The 27,793-nt window shown below is 35.3% G+C and overlaps 1 long non-coding RNA gene across 1 annotated transcript in view; it reads left to right on the forward strand.

Annotated features, from left to right (window-relative positions):
* Nucleotides 1–27,793, forward strand: part of LOC145522057 (uncharacterized) — a 141,285-nt gene that overhangs the window by 23,771 nt on the left and 89,721 nt on the right. Inside the window, exon 3 of the long non-coding RNA XR_014065879.1 lies at nucleotides 18,310–18,478. This is a non-coding gene — a long non-coding RNA (uncharacterized LOC145522057). The remainder of the gene's footprint in view (nucleotides 1–18,309; nucleotides 18,479–27,793) is intronic.

Raw genomic sequence — 27,793 nt, forward strand, 5'->3', positions numbered from 1 at the left:
AATTCCTTTGTATCATTTGTTGTTATACTACAGTGTAATGTTTGTTTCTGATTACTATCTTTAAAATTATAAGTTTCCTATAGTATCAAGTCATTTTTAGTTGTCTGTCACATTTGAGTACAAGGCCTTAGCAACATGACTGGGGTTTCTTGACTGAAAATATCTCAACATGCAGTCTCTTGTTCAGTTGATGCAAATTTGGTGTCTGTTTCCTGATATTCAGTTATTGAGTAGATTCTACTTAATTGCGTCATTTTGTTCTTTGTTTTTTTTTTAATCATCCCATATTTTTGCTCTTCTGTTTTTATTTTTATTATTTTGGGGAGCTAATTGAAGACTTTTTAGCATTTAATTTCCCTATCAGCTTTTAACCTATATTTATTTGTATTACTTTTACTGGCTGCTCTATTAATCAAAATATGCTTTCATATCTTTCCAGAGTTATAAGTTAGATTTAATTTTGTACTATTTCATATAAAATTTAAGAATATTATGACTTTATATATTGTCCTTAAAAACATCTTTTAGGCTGAAGTAGTATTACTATAAACCTCATACCATAAGACTATACATTTTTCTTAAATTCATAGATTTTTTTAAAGAAATCAAGAAGTAATTGTTTCTATTTCTGTATACATTTACCATTTCTGGTGTTCTCCATTCCTTCCTAAGAATCTGAGTTTTCATTTGGTCTTATTTCATTTTGTCTTAAAAATTTCCTTTCAAATTTCTTATGACACAGCTCTGCTGACAACAAATTCTATTGGACTTTGTTTGTATTCCCTCATTTTTATTTTTTTAACTTTTTGGCCATGCTGGATAGCATGGAGTATCTTAGTAGCCCGACCACAGATCAAACCTATGTCCCTTGCCGAGGAAGCTTGGAGTCTTAACCCCTGGACCACCAGAGAGTTCCTTTGTAGCCTCGTTTTTGAGGATGCCTTCACTGAATATAGAATTCAATATCGACAGTTTGTTTTTGTTTTAAATTCAGCACTTTTAAGTAATTATTCCATAGCAGTCTGAAGTTCTTTGTATCATTTTTTTCACCTGATATAACATCATTTTCTTTTGGACCACTTTCAAGCTTTCCACTTTATCTTTGTTTTTTGGAATGATGTCACTCAGTATGGCTTCCTTTCTATTTATCCATTCTTGGTACTTGTATGTTAATGGTACTTTAATTTTCTTTCACCAAGTTTGGTAAAGTATCTGCTATTGTTCTTTTAAATATTTTTTTTCTTCCTTTCTCTTTTATCATCCCCTAGAGTTCTAATGTTTAAGTTAAAACAATTGATATTTTTAATGAGCTACCAAGACTCTGTTCATTTATTCTGTGGTTTTCTCTTTTTTCACATTTTAAAATTTCTATTGATTTCTTATCAAAGTATGTGACTCTTTCTTCTATCTCTAATGTTTTGTTAAACCCATTCAGTACTTTTATGTATTATATATATTTTTATCCATCCTAGAATTCCTATTTAGTCCTTTTTATAGTTTCTCGAAGGTGATTCCTCTTAGATTCCTTATCTATTCACTTGTTATTCATGTGGTTTCCTTTATGTTCCTGTGCATGCTTACAATAGCTTCATTAAAACCACTCTAATACTTCAAAAATCTCATCTTAATCATCTCTAAGTCTCCATAAATTTTACTTTTTTCCTTTATTTAAGACATATTTCTTTCTTCTCTTTAATTGTCTCTTTTGGATTTTTATCTCAGACATTGTGAATTATACATATAAAGATCCTATATTCTCTTGTGTTTCTCTAAATATTGTTATGATTTAAAATTTTTGTTTGGTTGGCAGTTAAGTTAGTTGAAGTCAACTCTAAATTCTCTCTCTCTCGGCATCAGCTGAAGCTTCTCTTGGCTCCTCTAGCTTTAATGGGATGCTTTGAATTCACCTCATTAACATTTAATTCAGGAATTTGATATACATTTTTTTTCAGAACTCATAAACAGTCTGTGAGGTTCTCTCTTTGTGGCTATCTCTTTTTATGGATGTCCTGATCCCCAGCTTCTCAGTAGTCCTGAAACTGTGTTTTCTGATTCGTCAACCAATAGCTTCATGGTATTCTCTGAGTTTTGGCTGCCGCATAAGATACTGACTGGGGAGTATCTCCAAAAAGCCATGAAATTAGAAAAATATTCTGTTCCATTTCTTCCAATTATCAATTTCCTTATACTTTTTTCTTTGATTTTTTTCATGTTTCAGTACTTTCACATACTTGATTTTTAAAATTTTATCCAGAGTTATAATTATTTTCTAAAGGAGGGTTGACATGGTATGAACTACTTCACCATTATCAGGAGTGAAACTTTCCCATCTTATGTGTGGCATCATCTCTATTCAATAGTTCGATCTCCAAACCTAAAAACTGTGCTTTAGCTTTCTCTTTGGGTCTTGACCACCATCTCATATAATCTGCTAGAAAATTATGTAGTCTGTCTCCAAAATACGTGTCAACTTTGACAATATTAGGGCTTCCCTGGTAGCTCAGTTGGTAAAGAATCCACCTGCAATGCAGGAGACCCTGGTTCAATTCCTGGGTCAGGAAGATCCCCTGGAGAAGGGATAGGCTACCCATTCCAGTGTTCTTGGGCTCCCTGGTGACTCAGCTGGTAAAGAATCTGCCTGCAATATTGGAGACCTGGGATTGTTCCCTGGGTTGGGAAGATTCCCTGGAGAAGGGAATGGATACCCACTGCAGTATTCTGGCCTGGAGAATTCCATGGACTGTATAGTCCATGAGGTCACAAAGAGTCAGACATGACTGAGCGTCTTTCACTTTGACACTATTGTTTTCCTATTGTCTCTCCAGGCCAAACCACTATTATCTCTTCTTTTGGCTGACACAACAGATTCTTAATTGGTTTCACTGATGCCCGATACAGTTGGGTCATGTCTGTTAGCCAGAATGAAATTTTAAAAATCAAAAATTATATCGTCTTTCTGCTTAAACCCTGCGTTAATTTGCCATTGGCATTTGAATAAAGCCCAGTTTCTACATCATACCTTTCAAGTCTTTATAGAATCAGCACCTAGCCATGTCTTTAATCAAAAGCCTTCTCTCCCCAACCTTCATTTTTGTTCCTCACATTAAGCCAATTTACACCTTCCCAGGACCTTTGTTTTTTTGTCTCCTGTACCTGGAACCCTCTTCCAGCAGATGCTTACATAGCTGTCTATCATTACTCCCGTCTTTGATTTTGGGGAACACCTGAGCATGTTGGGGAAGTAGTTTTCTCCCACTTCCCTGTTTTATTTTTTCCTTCAAAGCAGAAATAATTTTCTGCCTTTATTTATTCACTTGTTTGTTTTTGTAGATATGCTTATATTTACATATTAATTACTGCTTTTGCACAACTGTATCACCAACACATTGACACAGCTTTGACACATGATTGGTACTTAACAGAGATTTGCTTAATTAGTTATCAGTCACAAAACTGGTTTTAAGGCAATTCATAATTCTCATGAATTTTATTTAAACTGTAATTATCTTGGCATTTCTCCTTGAGCAAATCATGAGGGAATAAATTCTACAGGGTAAATAAAGAATCCAAAGACACATCAATCCTTTTTCCAAATGGAAAAAGATAATTAGGCATAATCTAATTGCCTTACCTAGCTGGTAGTCTGAAAGCAAATCATCAATATTAAATAAATTGATTCTTTTATTTGTTCTTCATAGAGATTAGTGTGCTCCCAAGATTGGTCTCATCAGACATTAAAATGTGTTGAGAGTACTTTACAATGACTGTGAAAAAAGTATTTACATTTCTTCCTTGGTGATTTGATAGTGGTACTTACATGAACACATTCACATATGTTTTTGTAATATAAAAAGATCAGTTGCATTTATTGTGCTACCTTGTTGGGAATATTTCTTCTTGAGAATATTTCCTTTATACTATTTTCATGTTATGAGTAGTAGAGAAACTTATTTTTCCTGGTTTTTAAATTTTTCAAGTTTTTTTTCTTTTTTGTACTTTAGAGAAAACTAAGTTTAATGGAAGTTTGACAGCTTTTCTCCTGGTGACAAAATGAAATTGATCACATGTACACCAGAGCTTTTAGACTCTGAAACATTCAGTGAAGCTACAGGGAATTCTGCCTGAATACTATATGATTTATCAAAACTACTGCATGTAACAGCCAGATTGTTCGTACTAAAACTCCTAGCTTCCTGGATGACACATTTCTTCTTATTTTTCCAAAATGAATTATAATGCCTCCAATGTGAAGTTTTTGTCTCTTGAGTATTTGTTTATATTATTCTCTGTGTAGATGCCAAAAGGACTGAAGGCAGGATCTTCAGACTCAGAAATCAGGTGGTTCAGTTCCGCATAGTTCAGGTCTCTTGGTAATTTCTCTTAGACAGACATACACAGTTGTTACCCAGAGAGACAGAGGTGAAGAAAAACTATCCAGTTATATCTGATGATTTGCATTTGGCAATATTACTAGAGGATTGTATAAACTTACTTTATAATTTACAAATGACCTGTTTCATTAATGTAAGCTTTCCAGTTCTAGCATAATTATGTATTTCATATTTCAATAATAAAAAGAGAAAGTACAAACTGGATTAGAAACACTTTTGTCATTAGATACTCTTAACATCATTTTTAAACACTGTAGTTTCTGTGAAATTTTTGTGAACAAAGTATTGATATGAAGTTGACAACAGTGTAGAGAGTTTTACAGGGTGTCTTAATGACTTTATTGTTGTTGTTCAGTCAAGTTGTGTCTGACTCTTTGCGACCTCATGGACTGTAGCACACCAGGCTCCTCTGTCCTCCACTGTCTCCTGGAGTTTGCTCAGATTCATGTGCACTGAGTTGGTGATGCTATCTAACCATCTCAACCTCTGCCACCCCCTTCTCCCTTTTGTCTTCAATCTTTCCCAGCATCTCAGGATCTTTTCCAATGCGTTGGCTCTTCGCATCAGGTGGCCAAAGTATTGGGGCTTCATCTTCAGCAACAGTCTTTCCAATGCTTATTCAGTGTTGATTTCCTATGGATTGACGAGTTTGATCTTGTTGCTGTCCAAGGGACTCTCAAGAGTCTTCTCCAGCACCACAATTGGAAAGCATTGGTTTTTCAGCATTCAGCCTTCTTTATGGTCCAACTCTCACATCCTTACATGACTACTGGAAAAACCATAGCTTTGACTAGACGGACCTTTGTTGGCAAAGTAATGTCTCTGCTTTTTAATATGCTGTCTAGGTTTGTCATAGCTTTTCTTCCAAGGAGCAAGCATCTTTTAATTTCATGATTGCACTCATACTCTGCAGTGATTTTAGGGACCAATAAAGTAAAATCTGTCACTGCTTCCACTTTTTCCCATGTATTTGCCATGATGTGATGGGGCCAGATGCCATAATCTTAGTTTTTTGAATGTTGAGCTTTAAACCAGCTTTTTCATTCTCCTCTTTCACCCTCACCAAGAGGCTCTTTAATTCCTCTTTACTTTCTGCCATAAGAGTGGTATTTTCTACATATATGATTGTTGATGTTTCTCCTGGCAATCTTGATTCCAGCTTGTCCTTTATCCAGCCCAGCATTTTGCATGATGTACACTGCATATAAGTTGAATAATCAGGGTGACACTATACAGCCTTGATGTACTCCTTTCCCAATTTGAACCAGTCCAGTGTTCCATATGCAGTTCTAGCTATTGCATCTTGACCTGCATACAAGTTTCTTAGGAGACAGGTAAGGTGGTCTGGTACTCCCATCTCTTTAAGACTTTTACCTTTCTAATAAACACAGCATTTGAAAGAGAAGGAAGATCTATTAGTTATGAAGATTTCCTCCATTTACACTGTCATCTTAGTATTTTCCCTTCCCATTATGCTGACAGAATTACCACATTAACAGTATGGTCTGCATTATGGGGACACAATTATGGCATTCTATCAGAAGACCATAAAGAAATCCTTCTATTGGTAAAAATATTTACTTACAAATTGAATTTCTTTACTATCTTATGTATAAAAAATCCATTACATTAAAACAGTGCAAATTACTTCTAAATCTAATTTTCTTTACTGGTTTTTTACTGGGTGATTGTTCCCATCACAAGAATAATGATAACGTCACTTCATTATTTATAACTTTATAGTGCCATTTGTATACAGTTTAAAGATGATACATCAATTGTCACATCATCGAAAAGACGTATTGTTCTATTTTTTCCTCACCAATATCTCCTACTCTCCTCTAGAGAAATATTTAGTCACACTAGAATACAATAATCATGGATTCTATTGCATTGTGGTCCTTAGAGAAAGTATTGAAAGTATCTGATTAAAAAAAAAAATGATACAGAGGGAGACCGTTTGAGCATTCCAATTTGAAAGTAAAGAAAAAAGTGTCTCTTTTTTTTTTTTTTCCAAAAAGATAATCCATAGTCATTAAATTGTGGTTTGTACAGTTAGAGTGCAACAATTCTTAAAAATCCAGATACACCACCTAGAGTGAAGACAGGTTAAGAGAGACTTCTTTCCTGTGATGCATGCATGCTAAGTCACTTCAGTCATGTCCGACTCTGTGAGACCCCATGGACAGCAGCCCACCAGGCTCCTCTGTCCACAGGATTCTCCAGGCAAGAATACTGGAGTGGGTTGCCATTTCCTTCTCCAATGATTACAGTCTAATACCTGCTATTTGCTTCTCCTTCCACAAACATCTAATCTTTAAAATAAATTTGACTCAGTATAAACTTTCTTTTAGCAGTGAAGTGAAGTCGTTCAGTCGTGTGTGATTCTTTGCGACCCCATGGACACCAGGCTCCTCCATCCGTGGGATTTTCTAGGCAAGAGTACTGGAGTGGGTTGCCATTTCCTTCTCCATCTTTCCTGTGATAGTGGTAGCTTAATTTATTCAGTTGTCTATGTGTAAAACTGCACTGAAAATGCTCTCTGTAGATGTTTTGGGTTGAAAAAATTTCAGAGAAAAATAAATTTGAAAACATTTCACAGTTCATTAGGTGCCTATACTGGAAATTTCTCTCTTACTTTGGTCAGCCATCATGCAGCCCATGATCTGGTAGATCAAATTGTGATCTAAACACAGGTAAAACCAAGCATGGTGACTTAACTATTACTCTTGATTTTTTTCTCATGTTGTTGGTATGGTGCTGATCAATTAATAATGCAATGTACCACTTAAGATTGTGGATTTTCAAGTAAAAATTCACATAATTGGAAAATTACTTAGGAGTAACTGTGATTTGGGAAAACAAGGTTTTATTGTAATGCAGTTGGGTGGACTTAGGGAGTTGGTGATGGACAGGGAGGCCTGGCGTGCTGCGGTTCATGGGGTCGCAAAGAGTTGGACACGACTGAGCAACTGAACTGAATATCTTTACAGTCAAAACTAAGTAATACATTTTTTAAAAAATATTTTTAATTTTATTAAGATGCAATGAACGTTCTAAAGACATGCACATATATAGCATTTTAAAGACATGCACGTATTATAAATTCCTTTACTAATACTGACAGTTGCATGCTCTAGAATTTTCAAAACTGAATGTATTTGTTGTGGTCTAAATTGCTTCTAAATTATTCTATCCATTTCCAGGGCCTCTTATTAAAAAAAGTGTTTTTCTTGTTCTGAGAACAGTGGATAAGCAGAAATAGGATACTGTTGAATCTAGCCTAGTTTTCTTTGTAATTGCATTTACCACAAATATATGTAGTGTTTAATACTTAACTAAGTATAATATTGGGTATATGGGTATTTGGAGGTTCAAAAGACAAGACTCTTAAACTAGGAATTATAATTCAATGAGAGAGATACACATTTTAAAAATTAATTTAAACATTATAATAATGGCCCTTACATAATATATGTGAAGGAAACACTTATTTCAGCAGAGAAAATGTACAAAAATTTATTCAAGAATAACAACTGAACTCTGAACTGGAAATTTAGGGAATAATAGATTGGAGGTATGGGTAGCTTGGCTGGAGAATACAATTTGGGTGAAGATTCCATGCATAAGAGATATTCAGGCAATCCATACATAAGAGATGTGACTAATGAATACATCTAATAAGCAAGGTGTTATAGGAAACCAAGTTGGAAGGATAAATATGAATTTATGAAAGGCTTTAAATGCCATGCATTCCCTTTACATTGAAGACAATCTGAAATTTTCAGCAGCAGAGATTAATGATGTGATCACATATCTCTCTTAGAATACTAATATTGCTATAGTTGGTCAAAGGAATTGTAGAGGGGAGAAACCATAGATAAGAAGACAACGCTATGGATATAGTCTAAAACACTGCTACAGTATTAGAAATATGGGGCAGGATATAAATAAGGAGAGTTTGATGATATAGGTGGAAGAATTTGGTGTCTAAGAGAATTGAGCAGTGAAGGAAAGAGGGAAGAAAACAAAATAAGGATTATTTTTGAGCCAATGTACCTGGAAGGAAGAACATATGTACTGTGGTTAGAAATGGAAGTTGGGTTTTATTCCTGAGAGCAGGGCCAGGGAAAAATACATCCTTGCCCGGAGAGACCTTTTTCTTTTTTCCTAAAGGTGATCTTTGAAAAATATACACCATACAACATGTACACAGACAACTCCAAATATAGGTTATCTGAGTCCTGATTTGAGGTTTATATATGAATCTTGCTCATTGGGTTCTTTATATAGTCTAGATACAAAATCTGTAAGATATAGTTTTCAATTTTCTTTCCTCAGTCTGTGTTTTTATCTTTCACTCTGTATTTTTTTTTTTTAATTTCATTAACGATGTCTTTTGAGAAGTATAAGTTTTAATTCTGAGGAATTCTCATTTATCATTTTGTGTTTTTCTTTTATGAATTGTGTTTTGGTGTTGTCTCTGTGAAACTTTTCCCTAACCTAAAATTATAAAGCTTTTTTTCTATGTTTTTTCTATTATAGTTTTAGGTTTTACATTTACAACTATAGTCCATTAAAGTTACAAACAGTGTGAGGTATGGATCTATGTTATAATTGTATTTTTGCATATGAATATCCAATAATTCCACTGTCATTTATTGAAAAGACAATGCTTTCTCTAGAGAATTCCTTCTGCATCTTTTAAGAAATTTACTTGTCCATATATGTGCAATTCTCCTTCTGAACCCTCTATCCTGTTTGACTGATCTGTTTCTCAATCTTTACAGGTACTGCATTCCTTCAAATAAGTAACCTTATAAATAGTCTTGAAATCAGCCACTGTGAGCCATTCAACTTTTTTTTCAAGATTGTTTTGGCTCTTCTAGGACTTTTGAATTTCCAGATAAATTTTAGAAGCAGTCTGGCAATTTCTACAAAAAGCTTGCTGAGTTTTTGTTGTTGTTTTTGTTAACTAGGAGAAGGTTCTTATTGGGTACCACCACAGATTTATACATTTTTGACAAGAATGCTTCTTTCTTTGTGACACTGTGATCAGTAGGACCTCATAAAGTCTGGTTGTCTGATGCCTAGTGACACATTGAGATAGAACTCAAAGTTCAGTGGTTATCAGCCCTGTTCCTCCAATGTAAAGTTATATTTTCCTCTTTCAAACATTAAGTAATAAAGAGATAAGACCTCGGTACTAAGGAAAAATGTCATTTCCCATCAGTGCTTCCTTTATTGGTTTAACCTTTAACAATGTTATTTCAAGTCAACAAAGAAGGCTAAAATTAACAGGTTAGTCTCATTTTGCTTTTTGTTTATTTTTGACTTTCATCTTTCCCTCATCAGGACTACAATTCCATGTTAAAGTCAAAAATAATAAGAGATTTGAAGTTATACTTATGAGGGTTGCACGCTGACTTCATCACTCTCCCAGTAGTGTTATATTGAACAAGTTACTTGGTATATCTAATCTTTAGTGTCTATATCAGGAGAAAATACAAGAATATCATCTGATTAGGAGAATATCATTTGATTCCTTTTGTCATTAGTGGACTAATTAAATGATCACTTTAAATTAATAATAATAGCAGTCTCATTCAAAACAAATATACAAAAATAAGTATGCCTTCTCAAATCCTTACCAAAATCCTGTGAAGGCAGGCCTTAATAAGCCTATTTTGCCAAACAGAGGCTCAAAGAGATTAAACAATTTGCTGAACAATACATAGCTGCTAAAGGGCTGTGCTGGAGTTCAAGGCAAATTCAGTGACAAAGAGAATGCTATTTCCATTTTTTTATGTTGTTTATAATGGCCACTTATGAGGCTGAGCTTCCCTCACAGGGTCCAGAGTTTGGACCTTAAATATGGTCACGTAGTCTATTGCCTTAGTTGTTTCTGGGAAATTTGGGCTGGAGGAGAAGAAAGGTCATGGTACCTGGACAGTGCTACACTGGTGTTTGTCACTGATTTATATTTTATTATAAAATCACTTGAAGTTTCCAGATTTCTTTCTATTGAAGGAGTAATAATTTTGCCCTTTCTACTTCTGCTGCTGCTGCTGCTAAGTCACTTCAGTCATGTCCGACTCTGTGCGAACCCATAGACGGCAGCCCACCAGGCTCCCCCGTCCCTGGGATTCTCCAGGCAAGAACACTGGAGTGGGTTGCCATTTCCTTCTCCAATGCATGAAAGTGAAAAGGGAAAGTGAAGTCACTCAGTCGTGTCCAACTCTTAGCGACCCCATGGACTGCAGCCCACCAGGCTCCTCCGTCCATGGGATTCTCCAGGCAAGAGTACTGGAGTGGGTTGCCATTTCCGGGACCTGTAAGTATTCAGTATGTAATACGGTATAATGTAGGGCTTCCCTGGTAGTTCTTTGCAAATTTATGAGCATGTCATTTTAATTCATATACCTAGTTTAAAACTTCTGTCCTTACAAAATTCAGGTGATATCTGTAATAATGGGAGACTGCAGCTATACTCATGTAACATGTTCCATATGACACTTGCAGTAATAGCATCATCAAATATCATATGACCTTGACATCATGATTTATCAGTTAATGGGAAATTGTAATTAATGTTATTTCTTTAGTACAGGTCATCCTGACTCCTTTACATTTCCATGTGACCTCAGAATATGCAGGATATACTTTTTCACTTAGCCATTTTTGTTTTGATATTTCCTTTTAGGTATCTTTTCTTGGAGAGATTTCTTTATTTGTAATTCTCAAGTTTTGTTTGTGAAGTTTTCATTCACAGTTACTAAACAACATAAGGTAAATAGAAAATGACTAGATATCTAAAGTTTAAATATAAGTCACCATTGATAATTTGATCTCTTGAATAGATAGCCACATCTTCTCGACAGGTATGTGTGGCCTGACTGCCCTTCCTGAGTAGTACAGAAGAAAGAATGAGGAGAGGGAAGAAGAAAGAAAGGCTGCTGGTGTGCCTAAGCTATTTAATTTGTGACTTATAAGAGAGTTCATGTTATATTAGAATGTACTTAATATTTTACAGGTTAATAATAAAATGTTACCATAAATCTTACCACCTACCCAGACTTCCTCTTAAAATAGAATTGCAGCCCCCATCTTTTCCCATTTGTAATTTACTTTCTATGTTTTCTAAAAAAATTTGGATTTGTGATTCAGTTCTTTCTTACTCACATGTGGAATATAAGGCAGTCAACCTAATCATACACGCCAAATTAAACTTTTAATTTTGGATTAAGTTCAAGATAGAGATAGCTAGTCTGAAGATGACGTGCCTTTCAAACAGATCAATAGTGTGGTAGTTTTAGTTGCTCAGTTGTGTGCAACTCTTTGCAACCTCATGGACTGTAACCTGTCAGGCTCCTCTGTCCATGGGATTCTCCAGGCAAGAATACTGGAGTGGCTTGCCATTTCCTTCTCCAGGGGATCTTCCTGACCCAGGGATTGAATGCGAGTCTCTCACATTGCAATCATAGGGCAGAATATACATTTGAAAACCAAATAATATGTAAATTTGGCAAAGTACAGATAATAGAAAATACAAGAAATAATAAAACGAAAAAGTGCTATTTAATCATCAAATTCGAAAATTTGAGGAAACCACTGAGAAAGTGAAAGGTAGCTTTAGGAGAAAAAAGGAAACATTTTGTAAATGGCAATGTGTTAATCCCAGGAAAAATACTGGGACTTGCTTCATTTCAAAAGTACTTATCAACTATATGAATTGAAAAGGAAATTTTTTTTATTATTAGAACTCTGCTAAACTCCAGTACTGTAGGGGAAAAGAAAAAAACACAAATAAGAATAGATAAGAGAAAAAGAATTTTTTTTTCAGACACAAATAGTTCTAGACATAGAGATCAACAGCTTGTGAAAGAAAATCTTGGGCTCTCAATGAGTCACAGATTTGCTTCAGACACTTTCCTTTTATTCATATATGGCTCATCTTCTAACATTTATATAGTCCATACAAATAGAAAGTAAATTATCTCCTTTCCTACAAGAATGTTTTATAAGAAAGAGTAAAACACAGAAAATGCTATCTCAAAGAAATCCATGAACAAACTCTTCTAATATTACACAGTTTGATTGACTGACTCTGTAAATGGTTTGAGCAAATATCCTAAAATTTCTTCTGTATTTCTGCACTTCAGTAATTCTATAATTATGGAAAATTGATAAGAATAATACAATAGCTTATTGTAGTTATGGTTTATCCAAATAATAAAAATAGTGAAGGAAGCATACTTTATATGTTCATGTTCTGTGAGGTAGCATATTGCCTTCACTATTTTATTACTTGGATAAAAGTGAAATTGCTCAGTCATGTCCAACTCTTTGCGACCCTGTGGACTGTGTCCATGGGATTTTCCAAGCAAGAGTACTGGAGTGGGTTGCAATTTCCTTCTCCAGGGTATCTTCCCAACCCAGGGATCGAACCTGGGTTTCCCGCATTGTAGGCAGACGCTTTACCATCTGAGCCACCAGGAAAGTCTTACTTGGATAAATCTTACTTTAATAAGTCAGTATATGAACATATTACTCACTTACGTATTATCACGTACACATGTGGTTTCTTGACAGAAGCTTCGTGTTTGGAATCCTCCCAGATTCTAGCCTATGAATTTCTTCCAATGTCTGATTCTAACTTATATCTTTTTCCTGCAATCAATGTTTCCTTAATTCTCAATTTGGCAAACTACAGGTAATTCTGTAACAACAGAGCGTCTCTAAATTTTAAAGATACACGATTTTATCATTTGTTCCCCCGATTCTGCTCATTTCTTAGGACCTTGTTCTATGATTTATCTGTTGATACACACACATGTCCATCTCACTAAACTATGAGTCCTTTACAGCAAATGATAGTTTCATGTTCATTTCCTTATCAAATGCCTAACTCAAAGTAAGGTCAATAAATGTTTACTAAAATGAATGAATTATCGAATATCTTAAATGGTACAATTTTAAATCAACTTACTCACGATTTCTGCACTTAGGCTCTATTGTTAGTGTAGGATGTTGAGATCTTGTGAATTTCACTCCCAAAATGCTCTCTCTTAAGTAAATAAAATTATGTAATACTACTATAGGGATAATTATCATCTTTTAATTAAGAGGACACTGATTTGGGATTTAGAATAATAGGGAATATACTGAGCTTTGCTTAGCTGTACAGCTCTGAGGAAATCACTTTTCTCATTTAAATTCTTGTTTCCTTATCTGGAGAAAGAGGAATTAAGCTTTAGTTTCCTCTTGTTATAATATATAATCTTTTTAAAATTTGAGAGATATTAATATTCCATTTCATTATATGCATTAATGTATATCTTTAATGTACATATGTATGTACAAAGATTTAATGCATATGCATTTATACAAAAATAATTTATTTCTCGTGTGTGTTCAGTTGCTCAATCGTGTTCAACTCTTTGGGGCTCCAGTGGACTGTAGCCAGCCAGGCTCCTCTGTCTTTGGGATTTCCCAGGCAAGAATAATGGAGTGAGTTGCCATTTCCTCCTCCAGGGATCTTCCCAACCCAGGGATTGAACCGTGGTCTTCTGTGTTTCCTGCTTTGGCAGGCAGGTTCTTTACCACTGAGCTAAGAAGCCCCATTTTATTTCTTGGTATTGTTTAAACACTGTAGTGAGGGTAGGTAATGGGTAGAATATTTATCAGATCTGATCAAGGGTGATTGAACATAACGTTTTCTGATGACCTCTTTAAAAAGTGTGTGAAACTTGAGGGAAAATTTCTCCATCCAAAAACAAATATGACTAAGCCCTTTTATTAAAGATAAATTAAATTAAATTCAGCTGTAGATGAATTATAATTCCTAGTAATATAAACTTTGGATATATTTGAGAGCACAACACCTAGTTTCTATTCCCATGGATTATAATACCTATTCATTTATTCACTTACTCATTCACACATTTATTTATTCGTACATTCAACAAAAATATATCAAGCATCAGTTGTACCTCACGTGTTATGCTAGGTAGTGAGGTTACAGAGATAAATTAGATGGTCTCTAGCTTCAGGAAGTAACCAAGTTGCAGCTCACTTTGTTGACTTTTATTATGTTTAGATACATAAGGGATAGCCTGTACAAATGCAAATAAACCCACTTTAGAATCTGCAGCCTCTGTGAGCAGTTTTTGGGAGGAAAGACTGAGGAAATGTGCAGAATAACAAAGTTGACTTCCCACTGCAAGACCCAGAAATAGAGTTTCTTTAAGGTTGCTGAAATCTTTAGTCATCAATAAATATTACATATGTGGACAGTATCTGTAGGAGACCAAGTTAAAAATGCAAGTATATTGCTTATGTATGTATAATTCATGAGAGTAGTTCTCCAAATGACCTTTAGTAAAATCTAATGAATTAAGCTAATTTACCAGCTGAGTTCTTAGACCCTGAATGTATGCTGTAGGATGTATAATCTCCAGCCAAGGAGCAAATAAAGCACAGACAGAGACTAGCTGAAGTAGATGTGAGGCAGTGGAGCTGCCTGAGTGGGCATATGGGAGGACAACGACCCCCCAAAACATCTACTTCTTTGCCTAAGGCCTCCCTTCGCAACTGATATCAATCTGTATAGTTAGGGAAGTGAATGACACAGCAGAAACAAGTGTTGGATTTTAATAGCATTAGATTTTTTCACCTTCTCTCTTAGAGATACTTGGATTCTAGTTTCTAAGTTAAATATGTATGACACTTTTTTTAAAAAAACAAACACTATTTTGGTCAGTAGTGATGCTCATGTTGCGTGAGTCATGCTAAGTCTCTTCAGTAATGTCCAACTCTTTGTAACCCTATGTATTGAGCCTGCCAGGCTCCTCTGTCCATGGGATTGTCCAGGCAAGAATACTGGAGTGAGCTGCCAGGCTTTTTCACAAGTTGAAAGTCTGTATATGACAAAATGTTTTTTAGAATTTTATATCTATTATAGCACCCCAAGCCCAAAACACATATAGCTAAAGAGTTTGAAAAATATTTGAATTACGTGAAAAGATTTGGCTAACTGGTATTTGAATGGCCATGAAGTCAAATATTAGCAAATTATAAAAAAGATATGGAAAAAAATTTTAAAGAAGAAAAGAAAAGTATAGCGTGTAAAGGGTAACCAGATACATACTTTTAAAAAGCTTTGTGAAAGTTTTAAAGTTGTTATCAAAAGTTCTACAAATTACATTAACGAGAATATATTAACAATATTTACTAAACTATAAATATGTTTTTATAAGAAGATGACACAAGAAGATAAGCCCTCTTTTATCCATTTAATATGTAGTATGGGAGCATAAATACCCTGACTTGCTTTGGACTAGGAAATGCTGAAGGGAAAAAAGTCAGTTTCTTCCCTAGCACAGAAAGGATTTTCGCTTGTCTCAGCAAGAATCAGCCATCTGTAACTGCTTGGGGGTTAAAGACAGGTTTACCCAAATCCAGAAATATTCACCCCTTGATGAGAGGAAATAATCATGTTTTGGTTGCCTTTACTGAACCAAATATTTAGAAGCAGCTCCATGATCACAGAACATAATTCCTTTTATTTACCACACACAAATATATATGGTATACTGGAGAATGGAATGGTTGCCCACTCCAGTATTCTTACCTGAAGAATCCTATGGACAGAGTAGCCTGGCGAGCTACAGTCGGACATGACTGAGCTGCTAACATTCACTTTCATATAAAATAATATGCAAGGCATTAGTCCCTTTTCTTTATAACACAATAAAATTTAAAGTTTGTTGCTTTTGAAATTTTTTTTAAAATATTTATTATTTATTTTTGGCTGTGCTGGGTCTTCACTGCTGCGCAGGCTTTTGTCTAGTTGTGGAAACTAATTAGAGCTATGCTCTAGTTAATGGTGCATGGGCTTCTCTTTGCAGTGGCTTCTCTTGTAGAACCTGGCTCCAGGGTTCTTGAGCTTCTGTAGTTGCAGGACATGGGTTCAGTAGTTTCAGCTCCTGGGCTCTAGAGCACAGGCTTAATAGTTGTGGTGCCAGGGCTTAGTTGCTCTGCAGCACACGGGATCTTCCCAGACCAGAGATCCAACCCATGTCTTCAGCATTGGCAGGCAGATTCTTTACCACTGAGCCACCAGGGAAAGCCTAAAGTTTGTTGCTTTCTAAAACCATGGGTTTTAGAAATTTGACAAAATGGAAAGTACTTGATAATTATTTTCATCATCTAGATTCAAGATACACATAATGTATTTTAATAATTTTATTTCTCTAGTTGGACTAATTAAATAAGAAATAAAAAAATTTATATAGTCATTGAATTGGATTCCATTAGGCTACAAAATAAAAAATTTCAAAAAAAAAGAGAGAACTTGACCTCTCAGATATTTTTGTTGACATGTGTAACATGGTAAATTTTATTCTAAAACCATGTCTTCTGTTTTTGATTTTAATATTGATATTATTATGTGAAATCTAGAGAAACAGGATGTTAAGAGATTTCATTGCCTGCTATTACTGAGTGAGTTAAGACAAGTCATTTAAACTCTCTGAGTTTCTTTATCTATGAAAATGTCTACCTGACAGGTTTATTATGAGTAGCATAAGAAATAAATAAATGGAAAATAACTTAAAAATATAACAAAACAGAAACAAAGTTACATATACAGAGAACAAACTAATGGTCGCCAGAGAGTAGTGGGGATGGACAAAATGGGTAAAGGAGGTTCAGAGGTACAAACTACAAGTTACATATTAATAATAAATAAGTCACAGGGATATGACAGGGAATATAGTCAGTAATGTTATAATAACCTTGGTGCATAATCTGTAAATTATTGAACCAGTGTGTTGTACTTTTGAAAATAATATAATATTGTATTATACTGAAACTTCAATAAAAAGAAACAAAAAACACCCACTTGAAGAGTTTCTGTAGAAATTAAGCTGGTAAGCTCCAGGCAGGCCATGTTCCTGTTCTAATTTGATGGAAGAATATTACGTACATACCTGTCTATGCCTGTTGAACAAACGTTAACTATTTATTCTGTCAGTCAAGATTTGACAAGAATTCTGTCTTAGAAAATTCAAGTTTAATCTCCCTGCTGAGCTCCTGTTCACTGACGTATCTCCATAATTTACAGTGCTTTTAATGTTGCTTCCTGCCTGCCTTTTTACTGGAAATGAAATAAATAGAAATGTAATAAATATCTAAAAGGATACGATAAGGAAAAAAGGATAAAGTGGTAACATACTATCAGGCAAATGCAAAGTCTGAGTCAGCAACTTCTTTTAAGTTGAAGTAACTATGTAAGTGGCTATGAGATTTCCTCTGAAATGGAGGGAGAGGCTGTGGTTTCAGTGCGTAGTTAAGATCCCAGGCATCCAGGCTGCCAGCTCTTACCCTTCCGCTCACAAGTAGCCTGAGACTCCCCAATGTGTGTTTAATATCCACGGAGGAGTGGAGTCTAAGCAGCTTAGGCAGGTCCGATTGAGCCTTCCTTAGCAGTTCTAACAATTCAAAGACATTTCCAAAAGTACCTTTTGCATGGAACAGGACACTGCCAAGGGCACAGTGGAAAGATGTAAGACATATATATATATATATATATATATATATATACACACATATTTTTTTCTTTATTTTTTTTTTTGGTGGGGAAAATTTTAGAGTAGGCTGAGATAAGTTATTAGAGTAAAAAATAGATTATTCATTAATTTGAGAGGAAAAAAGACTATGGGAAATCAGAATGTAGGGAAAGTACAACAGTTGGACAAACTGCAGAATCTTCCTGAATCTGCCTGTAGAATACAGAATATGCTCATCCGTGTACAGAGTAAAAGTGCACAGTCTCTGACCACTGTGTCAGATTCCTATATGTTTGAATGTTTACATCAATTTATATCCATGCCCCTATATTCATGTTCCCACCCAGGAGTCCCAGTCCGCTGCCTAGTGATGGTCCTTATAACCAGAAGCTGGAAGGAGCTCTTTCCTGCCCTGAGTGAACTGGATCTGCTGGAACAGGAAAAGCAAAGCTCTACTCAGTCCCAGATCTGAATCCACCCGCAAGACAAAGCAGACAAACTTCCCACGGAGCCCAGGTCAGTGTATTTACATCCACTCACTTCTCTTTTTCTAGCTCAGGATTTCTAGGTTGTCCTCCCTCAAGCAGACCATCAAAGATGAAGGGGGAGGGGAGTACCACAATTGTCTGATTGTTGGCAGAACCCAGTCTGAGATCCATCATTTGATGATTTTGAGAAACAACTTTATATATGTTTTCCAGTTTTCCAGGGTAAAAAGTTGTGGTTTTTCTCCCCCCACGCCCCACCCTAGTCTTCAGGCACTCACATTTGCATTCTCTGGCCTTGGGGCTCACTCTTGGAGTAATCCTCTCAATCTGCTAGTCAGTTACTTAACCAGACACACCATCCCTAAAAAAACAAACAAAACAAAAATCCACTTGTGAGATTGAATAAAAATGTCTCTAGGTGCCTTGTCTTTGTGATATGCGGGTATTCTGAAGTGAAAGGCACAGAAGGAGCCCTTCTTGTCCAGATCTAAGGTCAGTGGTATTGCAGCAAAGCATTCATCTTAGTTTCATTTTGTTTTTTTGCCTTGTCTTATAATGCTGATTTATTTTCAAGAAGCCTTGTCATGAAAATGAAGAATGTATTTGGTCCCTTGAAAAAAGTTGCTTTATTCTAAACATTCTCTTACAAGGCAAGCCTGCAGATTTAATGCCCTTGCTTTTTGTTATTTGAGGTCAACAAGAAATCGCTATAAGAAAGTGGGACTAACCAATGTCAAATTGTTATCAAATCCTAATTCCATGTTTGAGTTTGTAGATCTTAGATAACCTATGGTAATAGAAAGGAAAGTATCCTGTCCATTTATATTAGTGAGTATTCTAAATACAGAATTTTAATATCATTGCTCATCTTTTTCCCTTGTATCTACCAGTACTGAAGAAAGACTTATAAAGAAGGAAATATTTGTGGAAACCTACCATAATTTTTATAAGTTATAATTAGAGCTTTTACCACTAATTATTTCATAACAGAATTTCTTTCCATAAAATTTATAGTGTTTCACATAAATATAAGGGAAAAGGTAAGTAGAATGCTCTTTCTTGAGCTTTTTGTTCCTAAATTCTATTACTTCATGGTGAATTTCGCTGTATTTTAGTTTTTACAATTTTATTTTTTTATTGTGAAAAGGACATTTAACATGAGATCCACTCTCACCAAATTTTTAAATGCACAATACACAATCGTTAAATATACGTACAATGTGGTACAGCAGATTTCTAGAGTTTATTTGTGTTGCATAAGTGAAACTATACCTTTAGAACAACTCCCCATTTCCTCTTCCCACTTGCCCCTGTAGAGGAATATTATACTCTGTTTCTATGAGTTTGACTCTTTAAGATACCTCACATAAGTAGAACAATGATGTATTTTTTCTTCTGTGATTGGCTTGCTTCATTTAGTATACTGTCTTCCAGGTTCATCCATGTTGTTGCAAATGGCAGGATCTCCTTTTTTAAAGGCTGAGTAATATTCCATTCTGTAAATAAATATATATCATTTTTTATTAATCCATTCATCCATCAAAGGACATTTAGGTAACTTCCAAATCTTGGCTGCTGTGAATAATGCTGTAATTAATATGGGTGTGCAGATATCTCTTTGAAATCCTGATTTTGACTCTTTTGTATATATACCCAGAAGTAAGATTTCAGGATGATATGGTAGTTCTGTTTCTCGTTTTTCAGTAACTTCTGTACTGTTTTATATAGCAGCTTGATCATTTTTTATTCCCACCAAAAATGTACAAGGGTTTCCTTTTCTCTACATCCTTTTTGAGTATTTGCTATGCTTAGATTTTTCAATAAGAGACATCCTGTCAGGTATAAGATGATACATCATTGTAGCTTTGATGTCCATTTCTTTGATGAGTAGTGATGTTTAGCATCTTTCATATACCTCTTGGCTATTTGTGTGTCTTTGGAGGATTATCAGCTTAAATCTTTTGCCCATTATTAAATTAGTTTTTTAATTTCTTTTTATTATTGAGTTTTTGGAGTTCCTTATATTCATGGCGGTGGTGGTGGTAGTTTAGTCACTTAGTTATATCTGACTCTTGCACCCCATGGACTGTAGCCGCCAGGCTCCTCTGTCCATGGGATTTCTCAGGCAAGAATACTGGATTGGGTTGCCCTTTCCTTCTCTGGGGATCTTCCTGGCCGAGGGATCAAACCCACATCTCCTGCATTGCAGGCAGTCTCCTTCATTACAGGCAGATTCTTTACCTCTGAGCTACCTGGGAAGCCCATGTTTTGCATAGGAAACCCTAGTTAGATATATGATGCACAAATATTTTCTCCTATTCTTTTAATTATGTTGATTATTTCCTTTGTTGTGCAGAAGATTTTTGGTTTGATGTAGTCCTACCTGTCCATATTTGCTTTTATTGCCAGTGCTTTTGTTGTCATAGCCGAAACATCATTGCCAAGATTAATGTCATGAAGTTTTCCTCTCATGTTTTCTTCTGTGAGTATAAGTTTCAAGTTTTGAGTTTAATCTTTAACCCATTTTGAATTAATTTTTATGTATGGTGTACAATATGGGTCGAATTTCATCTTTTTCATGTGAATGTCCAGTTTTTCCAGCGCCTTTTGTTGTAGAGACTGTCCTTTCCCTGTTGTATATTTTTAGCACCTTGTGGAAGATCAGTTAGCAATATATGCATGGGTTTGTTTCTGGGTTCTCTATCTGTTCCATTGGTCTACGTGTCTATTTTTATGCAAATGCTATGCTGTTTTAATCACTGTAGCTTTATAATAAAATTTGAGATTAGGAATAACAAAGTTGGAGACACCATACTTCCTGATTTCAAAATAAGCTTTATAATTTATGTAGGCAAATAAACAAATTCTCTGGGATTTACTAACACTGAGAAGATCTACAGAGTTTTGAACTAAATATTGGAAAGACTAGAATAGAATAGCAGTTGTTTTCAATGAAGTCATTCTAAGTTCAACCTTTTTTCTTATCATCAGTTTCTCAAGATTTCCCAAATGTATGATAAAACAAATAGTGGGCTTTATAAATTTACTCTTTAAAGTATATGCTCTTTTCACAGTAAGCTGTGTTTATTGTAAGACTGACATGTTAGGGACTTCCTTGGTAGTCCCATGGTTAAGACTCTGCTCCCAAGGCAGGGAGCATGGGTTCAATCCCTGGGGGGACCTAAGATCCCACATACTGTGTGGTATGGCCAAAACTTTTTAAAAAACATAAGCATGTTTAAAGTATCTTTTAAAAAAAGACTGAGGTGTTCCTTTGGGGCAATGCATAAATAAGAAGGCTCTATCCCATATATTAGGTTATGTTAATGGTTTATAGCCACATTAATCTTTGAGTTCTGAATTTAGTCATTTGGAAGTAAATGCTCTCTAGAGAGATCGTCATGAGGAAATAACTAAGCAATTGTTAGAACTGAAGGCTGTTTTCTGAAGCAATGAAGCACCTTTCATTATGAGCAATCTAAAAATTGCAGACCATTTCATATTTACCTGTTGATACATTTTAATGAGTGTAGTTTGAGCAACAGGAGACCTTTAAACTTATACATTTACCTGAAATCTTGACCACAATATGCAATGTCAAAATGAATACAGTGTTTTAAATAAATCTTTCTACAACTTAAACCCGTCATTTTCTCAGTTGCTCCTATCTTGCTAAAATGAGTCAATTCCTCTGCCTGCTAATCGCCAGTATTAGAACTTGAGTGTTTGGGTCTTTTTGTTTGTTTTTTTAAGGCACCAGTTTATGTCATCGTAAAACTACGTATACATATGTACTATAGTAATGAGAATTTCTTTCTATAAATATGTGCTGTATCTAGGAGATGCTTCCATTTACCCCAAAGTATTCACTTATCTGAGTTGATTACCTTTCTTCCTTTAGAGATCTACCCTATCATCTTCTGCTTTCAAAGTCAGATTATATCTTTTTCAGTTTTCATAATTAGAGACATAAAAATACTTTTAGTTTTCTGTTGCAATTCCACTTTTTCATTTTATTTTTCTGGCAATGACTAACATTCTTTTAAATGTTTATCTGCAGTTCTTTTACTTTCTACTGATAAGAATATATATATATATATATTAAAACCCAGGTATGGAAAACCCACAAATTTTTCCCCTGAGTTTGAAATTTATCTGTTAAACAGCTTATAAGTTAATTAAGCATTTTTAAATGTATTGACATGAAGATTCTGTTTAAGTGTTCCTGACCTGTTCTGCTCTCACCTTTGGCCACATCATTCCACTAAAATTCTTCAATGTATCTTTCCTTGTTTCTAAATTTGGTCCAAGGTTTTTGATGAAATCCTCAGATTTCTTTATCAAAACTACATATTAATGCTCTGAATTTTTTTCATAATTTCTGTGGAAAACTTTTTACACTTATTGTAGGGAATCAAAAGTGACCACTGACCATCATGTTCCTATGTGACTCTTTATATGAGCAACAGTGTTGTCTCGTGAGGATGCTCTTGGTTCCAACAAATAAATTTAAAGATGCACTATTTATGGCTAATTCCTTCTTTTACCCTCATCTTTATCCCACTGAGATTATGGATTATCTTTGCAGAACCACCCATAGACTTTTAGTTTCTACCTACATGTGGCATATAGAATTTGTTATAGTCATTTTGCCTGACTCTGAATTCCATTTTGCAGTTGTAAACTGATCAGTAATATGCATCTTAGAATTCTGTTGTTTTTGATTAAACAGATAAACACATCTAGTGTGACAGAAATTAAATTATGAGAAACATATATTGTTTTTTCTTTTCTAGGTTCATCATAAGAAATGTAGTAGTTCATAAAATAGAAAAAGCAAGAAAAAGTTCAGCGCTTTGAGCTTAATGTAGTGATTGAAATGGAAAGCCATGTAAAACCTCCAAGGATGTGTTCTTCCAAGAAAGGCAGAGAATTGTGGAGACACTTTACATGATGGGATGTATAAGTAGGGCCCTGGAGGTCCAGATGTGAAAGCAAACTACTGGAGTTAAGCACTTAGCTGAAAATTGCTTTCTGCCATCTGAGCTGGAAGCAATCAGAAGCCAGGCATGAAGGATTAAAGTGAAATACTTTAGGTGTATACTTGGCTTCTAAAAGTTGGAATTTCATTTTTCTTCTTTTAATGCCCAGGCTAACACCTGACTCTCTTCACAATATGCAGAATTAAAGTGTTCCCATGATAACTTACTTTTAAAAATCAGGAAAAAAGAATGTATTAACACTAAAAAGCAACTCTCCAGAACTTTTTGGGCTGCTGCAGAATATATAGTGTAATGCTGGAAAGTTTTTATTTGAAGGCTCATACCCCTTAAAGATTTCTGGGAATATTTGTTCCCAAATGGTCATGTGATAGATAAGAAAAAATGAGACGTGGAAAAGGGAATTAACATGCCTGATATCATAGGCTCTTTCATTAATCTTCTGTCATTGCCTTTAATTCTGTGGCCATACCTATTCAGATAATATTATTAGGGGAGAAAAACAATCACTGGATCAGATGTCCGGGTTATCATTAAGGTTGTGATTTATAGTTTGGAAACAAGTCATTTTACTCTTAAATAACTGTGACCAGATGATATTGATTTAAATAATTTTACCTTATCAGTGATTTGTTGTTGTTCAGTCACGCAGTTGTGTCTGACTCTGTGCGACCCCATGGACTGCAGCATGCCAGGCTTCCCTGTCCTTCACCAACTCCTGGAGTTTGCTCAAACTCATGTCCATCTAGTTGGTGATGCCCTCTACCTCTGTTGTCCCCTCTCCTCCTGCCTTCAATCTTTCCCAGCATCAGGGTCTTTTCTCATGCGTTGGCTCTTCGCATCAGATGGCCAAGGTATTGGAGCTTCACCTTCAGCATCAGTCCTTCCAATGAATATTCAGGACTGATTTCCTTTAGGATGGACTGGTTGGATCTCCTTGCATTCCAAGGGCCTCTCAAGAATCTTCTCCAACACCACAGTTCAAAAGCCTCAATTCTTCTGCACTCAGCCTTCTTTATGGTCCAGCTCTCACATCCCTACATGACAAAAACCATAGCTTTGACTAGACGTACCTTTGTTGGCAAAGTAATGTCTCTGCTTTTTAACATGCTGTCTAGGTTGGTCATAGTTTTTCTTCCAAGGAGCAAATATCTTTTAATTTCATGGCTGCAGCCACCATCTGCAGTGATTTTGGGGCCCAAGAAAATAAAATCTGTCACTATTTCCAATGTTTCCCCATCTATTTGCCATGAAGTGATGGGACCGGATGCCATGATCTTCATTTTTTGAATGTTGAGTTTTAAGCTGGTTATCATTCTTTTATATCACTTTTTTAAAATCATTTTTTCACTCTCCTCTTTCACTTTCATCAAGAGGCTCTTTAGTTGCTCTTCACTTTCTGCCATAAGGGTGGTTGTCATCTGGATATCTGAGCTTGTTGATATTTCTCCTGGCAATCTTGTTTCTAGCTTCTGCTTCATCTAGCCTGGCATTTCTCATGATATACTCTGCATATAAGCTAAATAAGAAGGGTGACAATATACAGCTTTGATGTACTCCTTTCCCAGTTTTGACCCTATCAACAATAGATTCTTTGTTTCTCCTGAAGTTTTCAATATTTAAGATCCCATTTTCTCTTGTCAATATACAATAAACAATCTACAATATAACTGGACAGTTGAAATTCTCTTATTAATGCTTTGTTGTATGTATTAGATTTTCCAAAGACATCTGTCACTAATTTATAATAGGAATGGGTATCATTTAGTGAACATTAATGGAAAGCACTTTGCTAACATTTTCTAATTTGTTTCAATAATCAAATAAAGAGGGCGTGATATTTTCCAATTTCCTGATGCGGACACTGAGGCTTGGAGAGATGATGGACAATAACTTATTTATGGCCACACAGTATTGGTAGGCCTCTATCTTTTGGAAACCCTGTACTCATTTCTTTTAAGGGATACTATCCTGTTTCATGTGATTTGGATGAAATTGTCATTGAAATGATCCAAGTCTCCCACTGTGGAGCTGTGCATGAGACCCTACCTGGACCATTGGAGCCTTTTGAGGAGAACATGCATGCATACATACTAGGAGAGAAAAGTCTCTTTCCTTCCAAAGTTGCTCATGCTAAGAAATATGTGAGCTCTGGGGTTACTGGGATCTCTCTCTCATATATATGACTTGAGGAGAGAAATAGCCAACTGAGAAAGTAGAGCCAAGAACAGGAGAAAAAGAAAATCCTGATAATAGCATTTTAATCCTTGGCATACAGCCCATTTCCATCCTGAGACATGAGTCAAATGTGAATAAAAGCCAAAGTCCTAACAATATCTTATTATAGCTCAGATGAAGCATTATTTTATAGTCACATGAGAGTAAATGCCTAAGTACAGCAGTATTTTACTTCACCTCATACAGTGTAGTTGACTATAAACTCGGCTCTGACCCTCCTCACTTACCCTGTCATACTGATTCTACTGTGCCTCCACTATACCAGGCCTACTCTTGACACAGGGACTTTGCACTGCCTATTCACTCTGCATGAGATAGTCTTTTGCAGGAAATCTCATGGCTCACTCTCTTACCATCATCATGTTCAGATATCATCTTCTCTGTTGGCTTTCGTCAACAACCATCCTTAATTCTCTCTAGCCTCTACTGTTAACCCCTTTTCTGCTTTATTTTTCCTTGCAAAACTTATCATCATGTCTTAACATAAGTATTGATCCCTTCCTCACCACCATCTAGTGTAATGCAAGCTTTAAGAGGGCACAGATTTTTTTCTCTGATCTCAGCATCTGGTACATTGCCTAAAACATAGTGAGTGCTCAGTAAAAAATTGTGGAGTGAATAAATGGTAGTCAGTAAATTCTGTTTTGACTGAGAGTAGGGTAGGTTGGTTAAGAAGGCTTGAAAAGTGTTCCTGTCATTTGCAGCTTAAAGATTCCTGACTATAAATAGGCATTAGTGGTGGATCCAGGATTCAAACAGATGTTTGATTATAAGATTGTATTTTTCTCTACCACTGCTAATAATTTTTGACGATGTATTTGTTAAATGAACTGAACTAATTGGGGTTACTAGGAAGCCTTAAAAAGCTAGAGAGCATTTAAATATAATTATATATTTATTATTGCTGATAACATGAGTGCTGTTATACCATAGAGATTACATATAATCTGTATTTATTTATTGACTAAAACACTGCTGAAAAATGAAATAATTGCTTAAAAATACATTAATGTCTTCCTAAAGCAAGTTCTCCTTGAGAGTTCTAAGCTTATGATAAATATATAATATTTGTAGGCATGAGAATATTGGCTCAAGTAAGAGAAAACTGTGAGTTGTTCCTCTTGAAATTATTTAGAGAACTTGTGGGTTGAGAACAGAAAAGGAAATTATTGTGAATGTTAAGTAATAATTTTTTTACCCCCACTGGAATTTTGAGGAAGAAGTGATGAAGAAAATAAACCTAGGGGTTAGAAGTATCTCCTAGGGGTCTAAGGAGATACTCGGGAATGGGGCTCCCAGCAGGCATTCTGGGATGAAATTACTCACCAGGGATCATCTAAAGTCTCCATACTTTGAGTGCTGACAAGGAAGACTGTCTTGGTCTGCTTGGGCTGCTGTAAAACAAGAGACTTATATTTCTCAAAAAAAAAAAAAAAAAATCTGGAGCCTGGAAGCCTAAGATCATGATTCCAGCATAGTCAGGTAAGGACTGTCTTTCAGGGTGCAGGCTTTTCATTTTATCTTCACATGGTAGAAGGAGGAAGGATCTCTTTAGAACCTCTTTTATAAGGTGCTAATTCCATTCATGAGGGTTCCACCTCTGAAAATACCACTTATTGTATTTCAATATAGGAACCTTAGGGAGACACAAACATTCAGGCCATAGCAAAGATGGAAAGATGTGAAGCCCCATGCTCCTAACATCTAAGCTACTTTAATATCTGAAGATGTGGTAGAAGCTGTAATGGAGAGGCTACCCTGTAAGAAGGCCCCAGAAAATAGGATAACAGAGAAGCAGGAGTCAATAATTCAAGCAAAATGAAGTTGATATTAACTTTAGCTTGCTAATTTTCTTTTTAAAAAATTTAGTGGGTATTAAAATATTATAAAAATGCATATGAAAAATTTCACTTCATTTCCCATTCCCATTTGTTCTGAAAAGTCTTAATTATTAAACCTCAGTCTTATTTAACTATCAATAGGTTTAAATAAGCAAATCAAGGTGGCTCAAGGGGACAGAGAAGATGGCTATTACTATAATGCTACCTGGTTATGCCTTGGAATCCCAGAATCCAGAGGAGGAACATTCCCAGGGCCCAGGATGG

The sequence above is a fragment of the Giraffa tippelskirchi genome, chromosome 9, assembly GCF_054371585.1.
Source record: "Giraffa tippelskirchi isolate mGirTip1 chromosome 9, T2T-mGirTip1v1.2.pri, whole genome shotgun sequence".
NCBI classification, from domain to species: domain Eukaryota; kingdom Metazoa; phylum Chordata; class Mammalia; order Artiodactyla; family Giraffidae; genus Giraffa; species Giraffa tippelskirchi.